This window comes from Parasteatoda tepidariorum, chromosome 4, assembly GCF_043381705.1.
Source record: "Parasteatoda tepidariorum isolate YZ-2023 chromosome 4, CAS_Ptep_4.0, whole genome shotgun sequence".
Lineage (NCBI taxonomy): Eukaryota > Metazoa > Arthropoda > Arachnida > Araneae > Theridiidae > Parasteatoda > Parasteatoda tepidariorum.
The window spans coordinates 94,034,779-94,051,328 of NC_092207.1; the positions used below are offsets into that span (position 1 = coordinate 94,034,779).

Below are 16,550 nucleotides of genomic sequence, written 5' to 3' on the forward strand. Positions count from 1 at the left end.
TTTTAGGTTACTTTGAATTTTCGATTTCCTAGAAATGTACTTTTAAATCGTTACTTTTTTTGTTTAGTACTTGTACTTTTACTTGTACTTTTTACTCGTTACTTTTTAAAATAAGAACTTTTTACTTTTTACTCGTTACTTTTTATATATATACTTGTACTTTTACTCGTTACTTTTTAAAAGTAACGTTGCCATATATGGTTACAAGTTATATCTTTCGACTTCCTTTCTCGCGGGCTGCTGCCCCGTAAGTTGCCAGGACTTGCGATTATTCTGCCACAGATCACGATACGGAAATCTCCCCTTTATTAGTACTATTTCCTTATTGATTAATTTATTTATTTATTTATCAACTTATTTCACATAAGATAGCTAATTATGCACTGAGAAGAATTCTTGCAAAAAAAGGAGACCATATTTTCACAGCGAAAATATTTCTGATTTTAAAAAAAATTAAGGTATTCAAATGTCTTCTTCTAACAGATAACGGATTTTACATTCTTTATGTTATTTAACGGAGAATAACAGATGCGGACAAATCAACGATTTTCTTATTTATTGAATATTTTTTCTCTCATTTTATTCATTAAAATGTATCGAACTTAGTTAACCGAACTGAAAACTTCAAGGTTGTCAGCATTTTTAAAATTGAAACTTAAAATTTGAAAAACTTTAAACTTTAGAAAAGTTTTAAGAAAGCTCACAACCTAAACATTTAAAACTAATATGTTAACTATGTCAGTTAATATGTTAGCTATATATTAAGTTATTATGCACTGAAAATATTTTCTTGCAAAAAAAAAACTATATTTGCACAGTAAAAAGCATTTCTGATTTAAAAAATAAATGAATAAATAAAAATAAAATACTACGAAAGTTTTAACAACTAACAACAAAATTTAAGGTATTCAAAGGTCTTCATCAGACAGATAACGCATTTTATTACCTCTATATTAACTTACGGAGAATTTATACATCAATGATTTTCTTATTTATTCAGTAAATTGATTTTATTTATGAATTGCTCGTTTGATTTTATTCATGAAAAGGTATTCTATTCAACCTATTTAACTGAATTTAAAACTAAACTGTAAGGCTGTTTGTATTTTTAAAACTTGAACTTTCTTTTTCATTCATTTTCATTAGCTTAATTTAATTTTGGAAAATGCATATTATTTATATTAACAATCACAAAAACTACAGTGGTGTTATATTTTTGCTACACGCTGTATCTTGCTACCGTGGGAAATTTTGTCATCATAAATTAAATTATTTGAAATTTCTTATTTTTTTACTTCATAATTTAAATTTTAATGTGTTACGATTTTTAATTTTTAAGAATATTGTGTTTTAGTACAATTAAAGTCGCAATTTAATCATTTCTGATATCATCCAATTTATTTAGAAATTAAGATCCCTATGGACCTGTCAACTTTTCAAATGTTTTAACTTCATTCATAATCATTTTACATGAATCCAATGCATTAAAAAAAGGTTAATTTGACACAGCTATGCACTAGGGTTTACATGTTTTAAAATAATGTTAGGTACTAGGGCAATTTTATGCTGTTATGTGGCTTTATGTGGCTGTTATGCTGTTATGTGGCTTTAAAACAAAATAAAAATTTTATTTTAAAAAACTCTAATAAATATTTTTTTTATCATTTTCAACATAATACAAATTTTAACATATTCTCTTTTTGTTTTAGATGGAAAATGAAATAATTATTTAAATTTATGAAAATGTTTCTCTGAATCAAAAGTGAGTAAACCATTTAACAATCATTTTTAATGTTTTTAAATAATGTTTCAACGATATCTTTTCAACGACATAACTTAAAAATGAATTTATAAAATTTAAAAATTTCTGTTTAATGGAACAAAACATTAAATTTAAAAAAAAAAGGAGAATATATTCTGATATTACACTATTTAGTCAGTTTTTCTACTTCGTTCTTCATACAATACTGTAGCAAAAATTTATGAGAAGTCTACAATTATTTAAATTAAGAATATCGTAAAATAAGATTCCAATTTTTTTCAAATTTCATATTGTAGAAAAGTGTGTGTAACTTATTTCTAGGTAGCAAATTGTTGCACAATGTACAAAAAAAGTTATGAAGTTAAAAGTTAAAGTTATTCTTTATTTTAATATTTTCAGAAGACGAACGATATTTTTCTCATATGTTACGATAATTTTAAAAAAAATTTCGTTTAAGTAAACAAATAGACATACGCGATAAAAAAAAAACGTGCGTTATTCAAAATCTATTAGAAAGTGAACATCATTAACGATTGCCTCAGGCAAATTTCCATTTATTCTAAAATGGAAGAAAACAGCATGGAGCCCAGAGTTAAAAAAAATCTCCGTAATGCAATGAGGGCAAAAGCGAGAATTTGCGTCTAAGTATTGCACCTTATCAGCAATTCGAAAACATCTCATTAGCAAAACAGAAAAGAACATTGTGCTCCCAATGAGCTAGCTTTTCAATTTCCGCTTTTGCTCTGAGAAAATAGTAACTCCAACTTTAACAGAATGAGATTCCTATTTCAGATTTTTTTCATCGTCTGCTTTACAAACGTTTCAGATTCCTCCGCTCGAAACATTTCATTGCCTTTTCTCTCAAAGCAATAATACTGAAAAGAATATATTTAAGTAAATGCATGACTTGTTGGATTATTTTTTTGCTGAAGTACACGGATGAATAAAAGACGAATCGGTGGAGCATGGATTTTTCTCCAGTCTTTTCATTGTCGGTATTATTTAAAATTTCGTTCCAAAGTTTAGTTATACTATTTTTTAAAAAATTACCATTGGGTTGATTTATTAATTCAGATTCATGTTCTTAATTCACCTATTGGAGCTCTTTCATACGAATTAAATGTAATCAGTTAATTTAAATTATGACATTTACTTTGATATGATTATGTTAATTTATTTCTTATTTACGCAATTGTGAATACTAACATAAATTTGAATGTTAATTAAGTAATTGGGATCAAATTCGTAATGTGAAATTAATGAATATTAATGGCATTCTAAGAATAATAATAATTTAAATCTAACAATAAAAGCAAATGGAATAAAAAAATAGGCGCATTCAGTTTTTAAAATTATTATTTGTAGCACTTTTATTAATTAATAAGGAATTGTGACGTCAATAATGACAATAATCAACGTCAAAATTCGCATGAAAATTCGAACCAAATAATCTAATTTTTTTAAATGTATTAGTTAATTAAAAATTTAACTTCTGATTATTAGTAACTAATTAGCTTTCAATTAATAGAACATTATGATATTAATGCAAAGTTAAGTAATTGGGATCTGTTTCATGTAAGTAAATGAAAAATTAGTGGTACTCTGAAAAAAAGAATTTTAAAATCCAAACGCAAATCAAATCGTTTGCGTAATATATGCAATAAGAATAATTATTAAGCAAATTGCCTGAAACATTTTTTTCAACTAATAAGGTTATTTCTTAAAAAGCCAATAAGACTGTACAATGAAATCAAATTAATCAATGACAAATCAAACAATCTCAGATTTTCTTGAAAGTTTATAAGATTCATATTCTTTAACACAGTAAATTCACGTATAATTTAGAAAAAAAAATCTAATTTTCCTACCATTTATTTGAAGGAAATTAAGTAAACTTCTTAATAAGAAATTGTTTTATAATTCAATCTCAGATCTTCCAGAAAATTCTAACGATTCATATTCTTTGGCATTCTTAAGTCACATCTAATTTTCAAAAAGTTTTTGAATTCTAATTTTTCCTCTCGAATTTAATGAAATTTGATTAATTGTTTATTAAAAAATTAATTTTACTAATTTTACTTATTAATATTTAATTCTTCAGACAATTTTTCCCAATTATAAGGTTCTGTCTCAGCTAACAAGTCTTTTAACCTAATAATGTTAGATTTTTTTCAAACCTTTTGGAAATTTATTCTCTTTACTATACTAGCAAGATCTAATAAAAAATTCTCATTTTTGCTTTGTTATGATCTTATAAATTTAGGTTAATAATCTAATAAAAAATGAATTTCTAGTTATTTATAACAACTAATCAGACACCTTTTTGAACTTAAAAAGCCAATAAGTCTCTAAACTTAAAAATGCCAGTTCTTCTTCAAATCTTGATGATTAATGCTCATCAAATTTTCGAGGAATTCCTCATTCTAATCTAATAAAATCGGATTATTTTTCAATTGAAAATTAATTTTAAAAAAATACATTTGAAAATGATATTATAAAATAGTTGAAATCGAACATTAAAATTCTTTAATCATAAACTAAAAATATCAAAAATTGCTCAGAATTGAAAAAAATTATTTTTCTACAGTGTATCATAACTTTTTGAGCCTTATCCATTTCCAACAATATATTCTATGAACAAAATCAAAAAAATTATTTAAAAAAATATTATTCAAGAATTTATTTCCATAATGCATCGTAGAAAGAAGTAAAGAAAGAAAACTCTTTTCCACTTGTCAAACACATATAGCGTTAAGTTTCAAATTGTCATAAGTCGAAAATGCCTCATTTATCAAAAGTTTTCCAAAAGCTTGAGACAATTTAGAAAAGATTGTTTGTTGTTGCTATAGGAGACGTCACTTATTTGTTTCCATGGTAACGACGTGACGAAAGTTTTAGCTAATTATAATACGCACTTTCTAATGAATTGTTCAATGGGCGTGTGTGACGAATTTAAGCGAAGATTAAGGTTGATTGTCATGGCTAAGCCATGGACGTGAAAAGAATCTAAACTGCAAGTAACATTCTTATAAACTAGTAACCGAAAATGCTATAATTACCTTTAAGATCATGCATTAATTTTATTTCCTTTCATTAGTCATTCTTTATCATTAGTAAATACCACATAAAATATTTATTTAAACCAGAACCATTAATATTACCGTTACACATTAAACTATTATATGTGACTGCATATAACTTAAACTATTATCAGTAAATACATTAAAATGTTTTACTCTAAATTTCTTTAATTTTAGAATTAAAAGAAGTGCAGGACTTGCAAATAGGAAAGGAATAAAGGAATTGCAAATAATAAAGGAATAATAATAATAAAGGAATTGCAAATAGGAAAGTTGTATAAGAGTTCCCAGGAAAAGTTCATGCATTACTAATAAAAAAGTACGTCTACATATCAGCTAAGAAATTTTAAAAAGACACTTTTTTAATATCATTAAAAAATTTGCTTCGCACTTTTAAATTTATTTTAGAGAAAAGATTTAACAAGGATGGTATCCCAAAATGTCACGTGCAAATCAGGGTGATTTTTTTTCCCAAAAAAATTCCAGGTTCTAAAATCTTATTTGAAATTCATCCTGTCTATCTCCGAGCAATTATTAAACTTTTACCTAATTTAAACTACAATCTTTGAATATATCGCCAAGCTTAATTAATTCAACAAATGCAAAATATTGTTGGTTATGAAGTTTACTGACAGACTTTTCTACTTATACGGATACTTTATTTGCCTTTTAAAAAACTAAATTTGTATGATTATATTATAAAATTGGAATAAAAATTCTAATGTTTGAGTAGAAAGATAAGAAGTTCACTTTAAACTCTGCGTTTTATAAGTATTTTTTATAATAATAATTTACTGAATTAAAATTCGAATGAAAAATCGTTTGAAATTATTTTTTATCCGTACTTTAAACGTGATTTGGCAAAATTTCTTGATTCGCGATTTGGCAAACACACATTTGGCAAAATTTCTTCTATTCTTCACAGTTTCTTTCCCAAACTTGCATTTTCACTTATTTATACTGGTACAACCTGTGCGAAATAGACAAAATTTTATACATACATTATTTTTTCAAAAACAAAAAATAACAATATAATTATGATAATATTGTTCTTCACACCACCATGCAAAAGATGGTGAACTTATGGTTTAACAATCTTCGAAATTTCTGACTGCTTAATACGATATTTCGAAGCTCTTTCACCAAGGAAAATAAAAAAGCCACAGTTTAAGTCCCTTCATTCGAAGCAAAGCTGTAATACTATAGATGCCATCTTGCCATGAAAAATTTTCTGGTCTTTAGAAGGAACAAAATATCTGAAAAATTATAAAAGTCATTAAACTTTCTTAAAAATTGCCAATTTTGCGACATTTTTTCACCCAGATGGAAACTATCAAAATCATTGCCTTATTCTAAAATTTTACAAATTCCTAATCAAGCAGTATTGTAGTAAGTTCTTAAATATTGAAAAATTAGACCACAAGCGCTTTTCATGTTCTTAAAACTGGGGCTTTTCTCCAAATTGACGTTTCGTGCCATTTTGAGGATAAGCATAACGGTCGCTGGCTAAACATGGGCTAAATTTGGCATAACAGTCGTGTGCAACTGTTGCAAACCTTTAGAAGTTATGAACATAGCATATTATTCGCAAAGAAGTATCATTTCAGAAACATCAGTGTTCTGAGTACTGATTAAATGCATACTAGGCAGTGGCACTTGACTTTTAAAAAAAAAAAAACATTGGTGTCGGGCAATCCGGGCAGTGGAACTGAACCTTAAAAAAGTATTGATGTAGGGAATACCGAGCAAATGTATACCAGACAGTGGCACTTAATTAGAAATAGTATATATTTCGAACATTTGCCAAAGCGACTATGTGATTTTTAACATTCACCGGCGGAAGTCAACAACCACCGATTTCGGTCATTCACAGTAACATATAAATAACTGACATTATATTAAAAACTTTTAATATATCCTCTAGCTAGTCATAAAAATTTGAATTTATAATTGAAAGTTTCTAAAATATTTGATAATAAATCTTAGATTTTAAAAGTTCCAATTCTGTATAATATTAATATGTTAATAAATTGTATATTTTTGAATAAGTTTCGTCTTTAATCAAAAAACCCCATCTGCTAAAGCCGATCATAACTTACTAAATAATTAACTTTCAGCGCAGAGCAAACTTTGTTAATGTTTCAAATCTTAGTGTAGGCGAACTAGGCTAGCGAATAAAACCAGGCATTTCCAAAAATCCAGTATCTAAGAGCTGCTGTAACCCCTGTTTGCTGTACTTTACCTCCAATTAATATCATACTGAATGTTTGTTTTAATCGCACTAGGAATAGTGAGATTAGCAGTTTCAGTTAATTAAGTCCCACAATAATTTTACCAGAGAATAGAGGGGAGGTGCTTAAGTTTTATGTTTGAAGTTGTAGGATGAAGACACGAGGCTTAGAGATTATTAAAATTCTTAGTCACGGTTGTTGTGCCAACTGTAAGCTCAGTGGGTTCTTCAAAATATGTGCACATTGCAATTTTAGTTCTTTTTCAGTTAGTTATGGTAGATTATTGTCATTGCCGTTAATTTTTAGGTCTTTGAAATTAGTCAGTCGGATGTTAGTGATAGATCAGTTCTTGCTTAAAAAAAAAATTTAACTATACATTAAAATATTTACTGAAATAAAATTAACGGGCATTTCTTTTCTAAAATTCTATTTAATTCGTAAGAATCTGAAGAATTCTAAATATTCGGAAATGGAATTTAACTTCAGTTGCTTAAAAAATATAAACGAAGAAAAAAATTGTGATAAAATTACAGTACTGTATGTTAATGACATTTTCTGGTAAAAAAAAATTTTTTTTAATAAGAACAAAATATACGGTATTTAAACCATTCATTTCGTAATTTTTCCATTTATATGTTAACGGGTTACCAAAAATACTAGTTTTCAAAATTTTAGTTCTTATTTCTACTTATTCAGTAATAAATACAAAACTAAAAAGGGAATTTAAACTGAAAAGAAATAGTTTCTATATCATGCTCTAAGATGACATAAAAAAATTATGAAAGTTTACTATATTTACCAAATTTTGTCAAATATTATATAACTATATTTATTGTTAATCTTAGCAAAATCAATACAAAAGCGCTCCGGTAAAAACTACCGAGCTTCTTAGTGTTCCCATAAAACTAAAGTAACTGTAAATTTTGCCATTTTTCAGTGTAAAAGTTAGTTACTGATTTCTAGATTTTAACAAATAACATATTATTCGACAATATTTTTCGTTTAATTCATTAATATCTTGTAATAAACTGTAAAATTTTCTTAGGAATATCGTGCTTCAAAACTTTTTATTTTAATCGAAAAATACAAACAATTCATTACTTTTGAAGCATAATAAAATTGTGAGAAACATTTTTTTTTAATAACGCAAGAACAGAAGTAGTCTTCCAACTAAACTTACTAATTTACTAAATTAACTAAAATATTTTGTGAATTTACTAAAATATCTACTAGGTACAATTATTTTAATTTTTAACTAATATTTATTTATTTTCTGTCACAGCGATAATATAACAAATCACGAGTCAGACTAAAAAGTAAAGTTTTTACATTATTAACCGACTCTATCTGTAAAATTTATAAAAATAAGGAGTACTTAAGAGTAATTCATGCCAAATTTATATCAAAATAATAGTCAAAGTAAACTTTTGACTCTGTCCTAAAAATGACCACCATTACGGGGATATGTTGTCGTATTTCTAGAAATTTAAAACTATTTAAGAAAAAATTGATCATGAAAATCTGTCATTTACAGTTGCGATTTTTTCGAGCGATTGATATTGTTTTGCGCTTAACAAAATAAACAGAGTATAAATAAAGAAATGTGATAATAATTCGAAAAATATGCAGCAGATCGAAAATTCTACGATACAATTTTTTATTTGTTTATTTTTAACCCAAGTATTCAGTGACACCCTCCTCTTGGAAGCTGGAATGATTTTCAAGCCTGAGAAGTCGAGTTAGTTATGAAACCTGCTGTTTTCAAAATTATATTTAAATATAGTTTATCCAACTTCTCAAGATCAATTCGTACTCAGTGTTCATTTTGCAATTACAGCGACACCTGGTAGTCGTAATTACGAATTTAGAGTACAAAAATTATGTCATAATAATTAAAGCAAAGCATAAATAAGTTTTGATTATCGATTTCTTTTCAATTGCAAGTTTACGCTTTATAATTCATGCAAGCTTAAAAAAAATTAAAAAAGTTTTTTTGTGGGAGGAGGGAATATTTTGTAGAAGTCATTTTAGCGTTTATGATTGAAAGATAGACCTGTAATTTATATTGACAATTCTCTGGTCTAACTTTACAAATTCAAACTGTTTATTGGCATTTATTTAGGCTTAAGCTGTTTTCTCTATCTCATAGTATAACATTTCTTAAATGCAAGCAAATTTAATGATTTTGGTAATTTAAATAATCTGTTGGTTGGACTGATTGGAAATAAAATTTGAAATTAGAAACTTTTTGATGTTATCATTATATTTGTTAATTTAATTCTGGAAAAGAAATCTCTACTCAAATTATCTATTTTTCTCTGTGCTGTTGCAAAATTAATCGTGATATTCAAATAAATTCTCAATTAAATAACTAGATCATTTGTAACTAAAATTGTTATTATATTTTTAAATCAAAATAAATATTTTTTTAAATATTACTTTTGTGTTTTTTTATTTAAGAAGTTTTATCTTTTATTTAAAGCAATTATTCCATTTATTTTCTAGCATTTCGCTAAAAAATTTTAAAGATTGTTTCCATTCTGAAAAAAATCTCTAGACATTTTATCTCTAAAATGTTTGTTTTTTTTGTAATATAATAAAGAAGCTATACTATTTAATGAAATTTCTCATTCGAAAATTGAAATCTTTCATCATAACGAAAGAATTTTATTTTTTAAATTACCATAATAAACTCCGTTGTAGTCCTAATTATTCAACAAAAAAATAATGTTTAAAAAACCATTTCTCAAATTGAACAAAAATATTCTGTTTTGTAAGTCAGTTTTTATTTTCATTTTCTAGTATTCACTAACAAATAGTTTGCATTCATCCTGAACAATGAAATCTTTGAACATTATAAATATAATTTGCGTGGTGCTATCGTAAGTTTAATAACAATTATCAACGAATTTATTAGGTGAGAAATTATATCTTTAGTGACTGTTTTAATATTCATAAAATAAACCACTATTTGAAAAAATTAGCCGTTATTTTGTACAATAAAAAATAAGATCATAATACTTGAATGTAATAAAATTTATCGTGTTTCTGTCTTTATAGAAATATAAAAAAGTATGGTAATTTTTACAGAAACGCTATGGTAATGATTTTAGAAAAATTGACAATGAAATATGATTTTATAATATGTATTGAAATTTGGTGAATGTGGTAATTTTGGTAATTTTATCATTGTAACTTAGAATAGCATTAAAACCATTTATTCCTTTGTTTCTCAACGGGGGCGGTGGGAGTATGATTAGGGGCGATGAACTTGCTTTGGGCGGCAGGGGGGGGCGTTGGGTATATTTTGGGCAGTAGGGGGAGATGAGTATGTTTCAAATTTAATTTTGAAACTTACAAATAAAATTATTAAATTAAGATTTATTTAATAAATAAAATTAGTCTAAAATTAATATTAAAGAAAACAATTTAAATTAATATAGTAAATTAAAATTATCCGATACACCATTTGTACCACCAATAAAACGAGCTTATACGACACCTATTCTCCGATCCGAACCAACAGAGAGCAGCGCATGAGTTTTTTAGTTTGATTCATTCAACCTAATTCGCGAATCACTCTGACTCATTCAAGACATTTGGCGGACATTAAAGTACATACGCTTTCAGTATAAATGTTTGATTTGACCCATGTTAATGAATTTTTTCGTTAGTTTTCTTACGTTTTTTTTCCCCTCAGTTTCGATTGGATCTCATTGCTTATTTGGCCAGGTATGTGCGTGAATTAGTTCTTTACCGTAAATTATTTATTAATTTAGAGAAATAGTTAATTTTCTTTCATCGTTAGTATTTTGCTGGCTCCAACAACGTCAGTTAACAAAAAGGAATGTCATCAATCCCATACCACGAACTTGAAGTTTGGATTTGTTCAATCGCTGTTGAACTCTCAACTGCCCATGTGTTTACTTTCTAGCAAAGTTTTACCTAATGAGAAACTGTTACCATACGAATGGAAAAATTACCAAAAGAATCCTTGTATTTTGAATCTATTAGCAGAATCATGATTTACCAGAAATGTCTTTACGATACAGTGCTGTAATTTTACTAGAATCTTTCTCCTCTCAGTGTAAAATTTATTCTCCCAATGTTTAAGCATTAAACAAGGAAATTACTTTTTTGCAAATTAAAAAAAAAATCTTTCTTCCATTTTTTTTCAACATTTTGCAAGCAAATTTAAAACTCGAAAGAAATTACCATACCTTTTAAGTCTCTAAAACATTTTTTGATGATTCAAGTAGTTTTTTCAACAAAACAACTTTTACAATCCTTTTTAATGTAATGTTTCAAATTAGGTAAAAAGTTAAAGTATTTTTCTATTATGTATGCGAAAAAAAATAATCCATTTCGTTAAGATTCTTCTTTCTCAGTTCAAATTGTGACAAAAGTAGGTACTCGAAAATTTTAAGTCATAACATCAAAATTTGCTGTTACAAAACATCTTTTAGTAAAGAATCCTTCAAACTCCCCGAATCTTTATTCTTTTCTTAATTTCAAATTTTTTTTCTGACGAATTTTAACTCATTCTTACTTAACTGGTTCATTTTATGTATTTTTTTACTCTTGTCCGGAGCTTGCAGATTCAATGGATTGTTATAGAAGCAACTCTTGACTGGTTACTATAGCAACCCTTCTTCCATTCCAGGAAGAGAACTGGAATTAAAACTGAAAAAAAAGAAACCAAATTAAAATACAAGGAATTGAAAAGTAGTTCGGAAAAGGAGAAGGAAAAAAACACAAATAATGAGTAAAAAAGAAAGAAATGTTTCAAAAACGTATTTTTCGTCGACACACTTTTCTTTTTAACATCTTTAAGTGTTCTAATTTGAATTTTTCGTTAATATAAAACTGGCAGTGTTTTAAATAAGCTTAAAATCTGAATAAAGTATAAGTGGCTTAATTTAATTTTTCTTTTACCCTGAAAAACGCATTGTTTTCGAATATCTTTAAGGCTTTAAGTACATTCTATTGTGCCGGCTGTATTTAATATCCGTTGTATTATAAATCAACCGAAAAAAAGTTCACTTTTGAAGTTTATTATAAATATTTGATTTTCACTTTCGTTGTATAAAAAGAGTTTTTTGATCTTTTCTTCTTTGATTTCATTATTGAATAGAGATTTGTACATTTTAACAAAATGACTCTTGGCTTTGTTCAGTTAAGCATGATGAATTGTAGTGTTTAGTCATGTATTTTTCAAGTTTCTGCATAAATAATTTTTTAATACCTATTATACAATTTTAATGTCTTCAAATTAAACTTTATTTTTAGTGATAAACCTTTTTCTCAACAAACTAAAAACATCTTTTTGTTAAAAGCTATACTTTTTTTAGTATTTTAAATTTAATTTCGCTTTATTATTAAAATGAATTCCAGATTAATACTTTAAATTATACAGTGTGTTATTTTTAATTCTAAAAAAGAGGTAGTGATACAAATTTTCATAAATTCCCTCTTCTCTACATTAAAAGAAATGTTGGATTTAACATATTTTCCACTTATAATAAGAATTAAAAATTCCATGTTTTCTTCTTCGAATGTCACTTTTTCCTTTAATTTTACCTTAAAATCTCTAGTTTTATTAATTACTTTTTTTTAAATTCAAGTTTAACTCAAGTTTTACGATCGAGTAGGTTTAAAATAAGTGATGTTATATCTTAAATATTCTTTCATCTTTGTGTAACTCATACCGCACAAAATGCGGTAGATACGTACGTATCAGAGAAGTTTAAAATGTAACATTTCCGCTACATTTTAAACTTCTCTGTGTCTCAGAAATTATGCAATCATTCTTGAAAAAGTCATTTTGGTTAACAATATGTTTCTGGGTAATTATTTATATTGAGTATAATAGTATATTGAGTATAAGTATATTGAGTATAAGAGTATATTGAGTATAAGATTATACTGAGTATATGAGTATATTTGGTATAAAAGTATATTGAGTATAAGATTCTGTTGAGTAAAAGAGTATAGTGAGTATAAGATTATATTGCATATAAGATTATATTGAGTATAAGAGTATATTGAGCATAAGAGTATATTAAATATAAGAGTATATTGAGTATAAGATGTATCTCAATAGTGTTAGCAGAAAATGAAACAATTTCTACATTTTAAAAATTATGAAATAAAAATCCTAGATATTTTGATATATTTTCGTAAATTACACGGAGAAAAATATTCTAATAAAATTACCGTACTGTATTGTAATGACATTTCCAATAAAAATAAAAAGTAATTGTGATTAATAAAACCAAAATATACCTTATTTGCACCATTCATTTGATAATTTTAATTTTCATATGGTGATTGTTAATCGGAAATTATAAAATTATTATTCTGATCACCACACATTATACACGTTCTTATTAATAAAAAATAAAAAAAATAAAAAGTAAATTTAACCCAAATAATTGGTTTTCATGCTATGCTTTTAGGTATCATAATAAAATAACTAAATTTTACCGAGTTATCATATAATATAAAAACATATGTTATTAATAATTTTAACGAAATCATTACACAAAGTACTTCAGTAAAAATTACCGTGTTTTTGATGTTCCCATAGAGATACAGTCATGGTAAAAAGATTCCATATTCTAGTAGTTTTGACCATATTTTTTTCTCGATGTATCTTTGAATTGTTAGTCCTCTGAATCGTGATTTTAACTGCATGCGAACTAATTGATGATTATAAAAATAACTAAATATAGTTCAAGGACTGCTTACTCAATAAAACTGAAAGTTTCAAACGTGAAAAAGAAAAAAATGAAAAAAATTGGAATTCTGAGACCGAACTTTTAAACTATTTAAACCTCAATTTATGCCTAATCATTTCGAAACAATTAGTTAGCAAATCAATCAAATGTTAAACATGATATTTCCATGTAATGAATAATGTAAATTTCCTTATAATGACTGACAAAAACAACCAGAATATGGTAACATTTACCGTGTTTCTGACTTTGTGTGAACACCAATAAGCTCGGTAATTTACGAATGGCATCAGTAATGATTTTGGTAAAATTAACAATAAAATATGGTTTTATAATGCGTGATAAAATTTTCGTAGATGCAGTAAAATTTGATAATTTTATCTTGATAACTTAGACCATGGAATAAAAACCATTTATTCTGTTAAATTTACTTTTCAGTTTTGTATTTTTTGCTAAATGTGTGGTCATAAGAACTATCATTTGCTACACCAGAATATGTGATAAACAGTTACCATATGAAAGGAAAAATTACCAAATGAATAGCTTTACCGTATACATTGATTTTAATTAACAAAATGATGGGTTTTTTTTACCTGAAATGTCATTACCATACATTATCGTTATTTTGCCAAAATGTTTCCTTCGTGAGCCTAAATAATATTTTCCTCAACAACCACCGTTGTCCCTTACTGCTGTTAAAAATCAAATACCATTTAAATAAAAAAAATTTAGAATATAAAACTGACAGCTGTCAGCTGTCCAGAACTTATCCTGCGCAATATCTCATATAAGAAGGGTGAGTCGAAATAGAATAATGCGGGGCTCAGCTACTTCGAACAAATTTTAAAGATAAAAGGATTTAGAGCAAAAGTTTAAAAAATAGAATACTCAGCAAAAATGTTTTGGTCACTTGCATAGTAGGCGAAACTGGCAGCTATTTCCTGATTTAATTTTTTGATCGTTATATTCAAATGTTTTATCTGGTTAGTAAAACTCCTGTTAGGTAAAGCTATTTCACATCATTGTATACGTTGCTTTCGTCTGTTAAACATAAAATTAAATGTTTTTTACAATGAATGCATTACTTTTAAAAGGATCAAAAACATTTTTATTGATACAATGCAATACTTAAAAACTTTATGTACAATTAGTTAGCGACCTTCGCATATTAAACTTGTTTCATAATTTTAAAAATAAATTTTAAAGCAGCTGCACTGAGGGAAAAAATATGGTCAAAACTACCAGAATACGGTAAATTTACAATTTTGTGGCTCTATGGGAACACCAGAGCGCTCATTAATTTTAACCGAAGAGTTTAAGTTATGATTTTAGTAAAATAAACAATTAAATGTGGTTTATAATTTCTGATAAACTTTGATTATTTTAACACGATAACTTAGAGCATGGCGTAAAAACCATTTATTCAGCTATGTTTCTTAACCTCTTTAGTTTTGAATAATTTTTTACAAAATTTTTGGTAATAAAGACTATAGTTTCGAAAGCTAGAACTTCCTGTAAACCAAATAAATGGAAAAATTGTCCAATGAATTATTTAAAAACCTTATATTTGGTTTTGTTAACCAGAAGTATGATTTTTTTTACCAGAAATGTCACTACCATCCGGAATAATGTTTCTCCTTGTTTCCTATTATTCATTCTTAATTATATTTCTGAAATATTTCCATTTTTCTGTAAAGTTATCATAAATTTTATGCACTATAATTATAATTCCGTAGCAGGAAATTTTTTAACCCTTTTCTCAGTCATGATCTTTTTGTAACTCTATATTTAGAAACGAAAATTGGGAGAACAATAGAATTTAAATTTCTAAGTATTATATTTTATTTAATTTTTTTAAATTTGTATTATTAAATTTTTAAATTTCTAGAAAATGGAAAAGAAAAAAAGGAAAAGTTATCAATATTATTTATGCAAAAATGACGAAAAGTCGAGTTAGTTTATAATTTTTGGAAGCTTTAGTAACAAACTTCTGCTCTTAGTTTACGTCGAAAGTGACTCTTAAATAGTAACTATAATATTATAAATCACTATTTTTTATGGAATAGAAAAACTTTTATTCAAAAATAATTTGAAGGTTAATTTACTAAAAGTTGAGTTATTTTTAATTATTAAATGATTTTACTTTATTTCTTTTCTTATCTATACATTCGAAGCTTACAGAATTCGAAAGCTTAATTTCTTTTTGCTTCATTCAGCAATGTATTGAAGTCAATCCAGGCATTTATAACACTGGATTTTCTTCAACTGAGCTTCACGTTAAAGTCTTATTTAAGCCCATTCCTGAAAAATGCCAACTGACATTTTCAGCTTTGCCAACAATTACCTTCTCGCCATGAGGCAGGCACAGTTTCGGAGAAGAACCGTTTGTCAAATGGCTCATTTATATTTTGAAGACATATAGATATAGACACTATGAAAAATAAATAACAAAATATGCAAGTCGCATCAAACACATAATTTTTTTGTTGTTGTTTTGATATTCTGTTATTGAGTATTGAGAAAACATCTGCGAAATCATCGAAATATTTCTTTACCTACTTTTTTTAACTAGAAAATGCTTAGATGTTCTCAAAATGAAGTTTCTAATTTATGTTAAAAAATTTACAAAATTTTAAATTATGTGATAAATAAAATTAAATTGTGTGAAAATAATAAAATATTACTACAACTTTGTTTGCTAAAAAATTCCTTCAATACAAGTAAATTAATTTTTTAAAAA

General features: G+C 26.3%; 1 protein-coding gene across 1 annotated transcript in view; it reads left to right on the forward strand.

Moving 5' to 3' along the window:
* LOC107436783 (teneurin-m) overlaps nucleotides 1-16,550 on the forward strand; it is a 536,656-nt gene that overhangs the window by 277,038 nt on the left and 243,068 nt on the right. The window contains exon 4 of the mRNA XM_043049130.2: nucleotides 1,710-1,762. The gene's annotated coding sequence lies outside the window, so the exon portion shown is untranslated. The remainder of the gene's footprint in view (nucleotides 1-1,709; nucleotides 1,763-16,550) is intronic.